The 6,255-nt window shown below is 52.2% G+C and overlaps 1 protein-coding gene across 1 annotated transcript in view; it reads right to left on the bottom strand.

The window, feature by feature from the left end:
- Positions 1–3,607, bottom strand: part of FSTL4 (follistatin like 4) — a 413,607-nt gene extending 410,000 nt beyond the window's left edge. The window contains exon 1 of the mRNA XM_054487430.2: positions 3,391–3,607. The gene's annotated coding sequence lies outside the window, so the exon portion shown is untranslated. The remainder of the gene's footprint in view (positions 1–3,390) is intronic.
- Positions 3,608–6,255: the final 2,648 nt, after the last annotated feature.

Here is a 6,255-nt window from a genome sequence, read left to right on the forward strand (position 1 = left end):
GAGAGAAGCAATCCCATTAAACTGGCAATGGGTTTAATACAAACTTCTCTTTCTATTCCAGGAACCAGCCCTGTTGGGAAGAATGGGAATTCTGGCCCTCAGAGTTTCGGTGGCGTTGTTCATCCATTCTCTCTGTCAGCCTCCCTCCCAGAACTTGGTAACTTTACCAGACTAGCCATTAAGGATTAGCCATACAGAAATGGCTTCTTTTTGTAACCAACAGGACCAGAAATTACAAAGATGATTTGGCAGAACCAAGCAATGCCACCCAGCCTTGGAGAGAACAGTCAGATTTGTGACCCTGAAACATCTGCATTCTCAAGCTTTCCAAATGAAAAAGTGTCTGCCCTACACACACTGTAGGTGTGTAGCATTTTATACATGGCATGTTGGCAATCAACACATAAAAATCAACTGGGATTCTGGAATTCCAAATACTGACTGAATACAACCTGGAATTCTCTTCTGCATGACTGCTCAAATTTAAAAGGAAAAGAAAAGCCACATTTCAACCCCAGCGTGAAACCAGGAGGCTGTATGGGAACCTCTCAAAGGCTTAGGACCCTAGTTTTGATATGTGAGTGTTTTAGAAAAAAAGAAAGTGGTACAGATTTCCTAAGACAGTCCCTAAAATACCAACCCAGGGAAATTAGGCATGGAAATACAGCAAGCAAACCTTGCAGCAAGCCCTAATGAAGTTAAATTGCATTTCCTATTAATTATCTACTCTATATCATTAGTTAATTCTTCCCCAACACTTGATAAATTAGATGCCTAAATTATTGTACGTGCCATGTCGAAATCTATGATATTCCTATTTACCATGAAGTTTAACACAGACACACATGTGACTTCCAATAACCTTTATCCTTCCAACCTTCAGGTTATACCTCTTAAGAACCACATTCTCTTGACTGCAGTTCTATTTTGTTGGAAATTCCATGCCTTATGTTATGCATTGAGACAGAAAATGTAAAGAAAGATGTGCTCTTGAGATATCTAATTGCATTAAGCTAGGAAGCACACAACTGACCACACATAAGCAACTCAAGAAGGTTGAGTTTGCAGAGAAACACTCAAACAAGGCAAGGTAGGAATTAAGGTAGTTTTATGAAATAATGACTATTCAATGCTAGTCTCTGAATATAGTGTTAAGTCAAACAAAAAATCATAAGGTGAAGGTCACATTTAAAAAGTCCTACAGCCCTTAGTAAAAGGAAAAAAAGTCCTCAGTGCCTGACTGGTCATGGTGGAAAAATCCAACCTCCTCTTCCCTCACCCACCTCCAGGGCACAGCCAGAAGGATAAAAGTTCTCCTAATACCCAGAAAAACAAGCTGGCCCTTTTCCAGAAGAAAAAGAGCTTTCCTAGAATCAACAAAAATTGAGGATGATCATAAAATTCTAAGAGAGAAAAAAGCACTAGGACAACTCTAACGAGCAATTTTAATACATTACATCAAAGTGGACTATTTTCTTATGTGAACTTTGGCTCAGTCTGAAGTCTTGGGAGAGGGTGGTGCCTTTTTTTCCTAGGATGGGAGAGAAAAAGCGAACATCTAGCAGAGTATGGCAGAAATGGTCTAGTGATGCTGCAGTGCCTCCTCACAACGCTAAGATGGGAAGCAGACACGTGCCCTGTAGGGCATCTGCTCATATGTCCGGCTTGAGCTCCTGCTGTGGCTCTGGAGTCTCAGAAGCTGCATCACTCACACCTCTGACCATTCCCTTCCCAGGTGACCCCCCCCCCCCCAACCAGACCCAGAGCCTGTCCTGGGGGCCAGAGGGGCAGGCACAGAAACTGGTGCCTGGCCCCCAGGATTAAGAAGACACTATTAAAAAGCATCGCTGGTTTCCCCTAAATTTGGCAGTAGGAAAATAACTTAGGACTTTAAAGAAGAGTCCTACTCGCTCCCCGATCCATCTTTTCCCCTCACAGATTGTGACACAGGCCCATTCCCGGTGAACATTTTGGCTGGCAGTTACTTCACCACCTATTGAAATTCTGTTTACGTTTGGCCCAGAGAACCTGGACGGATGTTTGTATCTCGGGGGCCCCATCTAGTACAATTCCTAGTGCACAGGCTTGCAACAAATTTACGAAGGGAACAGACCAAGCTGCCGGCGCTGTTTTTCACTGGAGGAAAGCTCGGCGGAAGCGACACCTAGAGGGGAGCGGCGGGCTGTGGCCGCGCCATTCATCAGTGTCGGCGGCCCACGGCCGCGAGCGAGGGCTGCTGGACAGCGCCCCGGCACCCGCTCTTGGGCCGCGACACCGACCTCGCCGGGCCCGCCCCGCTGACCCGCGCACTCCTAGTGCACTTGCCGCGCCGCCTGGAGGCTCGCCGCGCTCTGGAAACCAAGAAACCCCATAGCCTCGGCGTCTTTCCGCTCCCGCAAGAGTTGCGGGCACAAAGTCCTCAGGTGGCAGGCCTCGGCTTGGCGCCGCTTTGTCGGCTGCAGGGAGCCCCAAAGACTAGAGCCAGCTCGTCCCCAAACTCGAGGCGACACGCGCCGAAAGCAGAGTGCTGTGCCTGCCTCGTCCAGGTCCCTCCTGAAACTCAGAACTCTGCTTTGCGGGCGCAAAGAGGGCGGAGATCATCCACAGTGCAAGCTCTCTTAGCACCAAGCCCCCAGCCCGAACGCTGAACGCCCCCAACACACTGCTCCCTAGACACCTTCAAGCGGGGACCCCGGGCCGCTCGCTCTGGACCGCGGCCGGCTGCGCACAAGCAGCGCCGCAGGCTGCCTGGAGTCGGGTCGTGCCCGGATTCCTTCCTCCCCAGCCTCACACGCGGTGGACCCCGGGGTAGCCAGGGCCAGGCGAAGCGCAGCGGGCCCTTTGGGCTGCAGCGAGGAGACGCCAAGTTTCCCCGCAAAGCCGCGGGGAGGAGGTGCTGAGAAAGCCTGCCCCGCGCTCTAGTCCGGAGCCAAGGGCACCGGGTCCGGGCCGAGGGGCCGCGCTCGCCTGGCTCCGCCGGGGTCGCTCGGGGTCTTGAGCCCAAGAACGGCGCCTGCAGGGTTTCGGAGCCGGGCGCCAGCTACGGGCTCGGCCCGAGCGCTTCTGCGTGGCGCCCCGCGTGCCAACCGGGTCACTCCGGTCCCCACCGCAGACCCCGGCCACGAACCTCGGCGTCCCAGCCTCTACCTCGAGTCCTGGCCTTGGCCGGGGTAGCCCTGCCGAGCCCTGGCCCGGGGGTCCCTTCCCCGCGGGCAAACTTGGCTTTCCCGGCGCGGGCAGTTAGGACAAGCAAGCGCCCGCGCCGGGCCCTGCAGCAAGATGCGGGGCCGCGGGGGCCAGGACCCCAGTGGGGTGCAGCGGGACCGGCTAGTGGCGGCGCCAGCGACATGGCACCCTCCCCACGCCCGCTCCGGAGCTGCGCCCGCGTACCTGAGACGGCCGGGGCCGAGAGGAAGACCAGGTGGCCGGACTCGGGCGGGAGGGAGGGAGCGCCCCGTGGCGGCGGCGGCGACCCCGCCCCGCGTCCTTCGGCTGGTTTCTCGGGCTGTCGGCGGGTCCCGGGCTCGCTGGAGGCTGTTGAGGCTCCAGCTCCCTGAGCCGCCGCTGCCCGCTGCTGTGCCACCGCCGCCGCGGCTGCCCTATTTCTGCCGCCGGGACCGGAGCCCGTGACGTCACCCTCCGGGCCCCGCCTGCCCAATCGCCGCCACCTGTGCGCGCCGCCCGCCCGCCAGCCGGTCAGACCCGCGCGGCGGCCACGGCAGGTGCGCGGAGCAGGCGGGCGCGCACGCGGGGCGCGATGACTCGGGAGCGCTGGGGCCATCTAGGGCCCGGCGGGAGGAGGACCAGCGTAGTGCTCCTGCCTCTGGCTAGCGTGGAGCTCGGCAAGTGACAGCCCCTCTTCACCTCTGCTCTCCTCCAGGCTCCTTTCCGGGCCAGGTTCCCCAAGGCTGTGCTCTCCAGGCGCACAGGGGGTCTCTGAATCCGCGGCCATTGCTCGTGCTGGTATACCACAGCAGGAGAGCTGTCCCTGGGGACAAAGTGGGTGAAACCCCCCGCCGTTGAGACCCAACAACCTGGGAAACAGCAAAGGTTTTCTTTCTCTTTTCTGAATCTTCCCTCTTCCAACTACAGAATCTTAAGACATTCTGGGCATACAGGGGCAATCCCAAGTGACATTTGCCTACCTGACCTAGCTGGGCCCAGAGGGTCCCTTCTCCCTTAGAACAAGGTATTTCCCCTTCCTGATCCCATCCCCAAGCCTGGGGCTCCCAAACTTTTCTGGATCCCTCTTTAACATCAGCAGCTTTTGAGATCAGTCTTGGTTCCCGAATGAACTGGAAACACCTTTGTAACAACTAGGGGCCCATAAATGGTCATACCGTAGCCTCAGTCTGGCAGGAAACTTAGGAGGGAGCCCCTACCCAGGCCAGGCTGATGGCCAGGAGCCTTTCTGAGGGCCTGCCTCCTGCTCTGGCTGCGTGGGCACCAAGGGCCTTCCTGGCTTAGGTGAACAGTGTCCTGTCCATGCCTCTGTAATCTCTCCTGGCCTGGGGGAGGTGACAGAGGGGATTCTTCTGCGGATGAAGCTAGTTAAATATAAGGAAAAGGGGAAGAATAATGGAAGGCTGACATGAAGAAAGAGATATTACATTTGTTTTTTCCTTCCACAGATTTTCCTGCAGCTGAACCCCTCCAATGCAGCAGGCACTGTGCTATTAATAGTTGCTGGAGATACAGCAGTGAATGGGCCAGCGTGGTCCTGACATCACACAGTTTTGGTCTGGGGTCCAGCTCTCCCTCTATCACTGCCAAGCTATGTAATGCAGAGCCAGTCGTATCTCTACTGTAGGTATCAGTTTCCCCACTTGTAAAATGAGCGGTTGGACAAAATCTGGTTGACTTCCCATGTGGATACCATGATTTTTACTCAGAAGGATAAAGGCTACTCCATCCTCAGTGACCCTGGGCCCTAGCCAGTGTGATGCTCTCTCGGATTTGACTATGAATCTTTGCCAAGGCCACCATGACTGAACTTCTGGGGCTGGCTAGGGGCCAGATTCTCTGTGGCAGGACTGGGGAAGGGATGGCACTTTTCATCTTGGAAAACAGAAGAGAAAATGAATATAAAAGGAAGCAGGGAAGTTTGGAAATGTGCTGTGCCTCCCTCTGAAATGTAATTCTAAGTCTGTGGTTAGGAAGGTACACCATGGCTTACAGGCCGGATTCAGCTCTCCTCTCAGACATGAGGTATTTGGAAAAGCAGATTTCTGTTCTCAGCTCTGATCACAAAGTCCCTGAGTCAGCCTAGTGGCCTTATTACATAATCAAAGCAGGACTTTGTGTATTTTTTGTTTTTTAATAACTCAAGGTCATATGTAAATCAGGGTCTGTAGATTGACCAAGATCAGAAATCGCTCTGTTTAATGCAGTGAACAGGCACTGAACTTCTACACGCTTCCCAAAGAAGTAGAAGAAGGTAGTTGCTGCAAACCAGATGTATGGAATATTCCTTAGAGAGAATGCTAACATCTGAAGTGAGCTGTTTGACTACTGTTCATAAAATAAGAGTGAAATTAAAAGTCACTTTGGAATGAGAAAGGTGAAGTGTGAATGACAAAATAAAACAAGGCTCCAGGGAAGCAGCATCAGATGCCAGTAACCTTGACACCTCTTTGAATTGCTCTGTGCTTTTACCTCTCAGTGTAATTTTTTGTTTAATAGCACACCCCAAATTGGAAAATAGGCTAGATTTCACACAGAGAATTTCAAAATTTGCCTGAAACCCTGCTTCAGAACTTGCAAGCATACTGATTCTCAGTAGCCAACTAGGATTCTTAGGGGAAAAAAGTGGTTAAGTTTTGAATTTCATGTAATTCAATAAGCTTGGAATAGGGGAGCTAAAAGGAAACATAAATTCCAGTTACTGCCCCCCAGCCTCACTCTAAGTTTTTGGTGAGTGGTTCAGCCATAGATACACATAAAAACGTTATTGATATACTTTTACAAGATCAAAAAGTTTAAGCAACCCAAATATTTTTTTACTTTGCCGGTTTAAAATCTTTTTTTCTATTTCTAATCCTTACCAAAAACACAACAATATAATGAAAAAGTACTGCCAAATGATGTGTGTCTCTTTTAGGACATTTCAGATTACACCTGCATATCAGGATACTCAGAGATGACACATAGCCATGGGAATCAGGAGGAAGCAAGGCACTTTCTCCAGATCCAACCAAAAGTATCTGCATCACTAACTGTGGGTCAGCTTACCCTTGGGAGTCCCCACTAGGCTGG

Source organism: Pongo pygmaeus, chromosome 4 (genome assembly GCF_028885625.2).
Source record: "Pongo pygmaeus isolate AG05252 chromosome 4, NHGRI_mPonPyg2-v2.0_pri, whole genome shotgun sequence".
Lineage (NCBI taxonomy): Eukaryota > Metazoa > Chordata > Mammalia > Primates > Hominidae > Pongo > Pongo pygmaeus.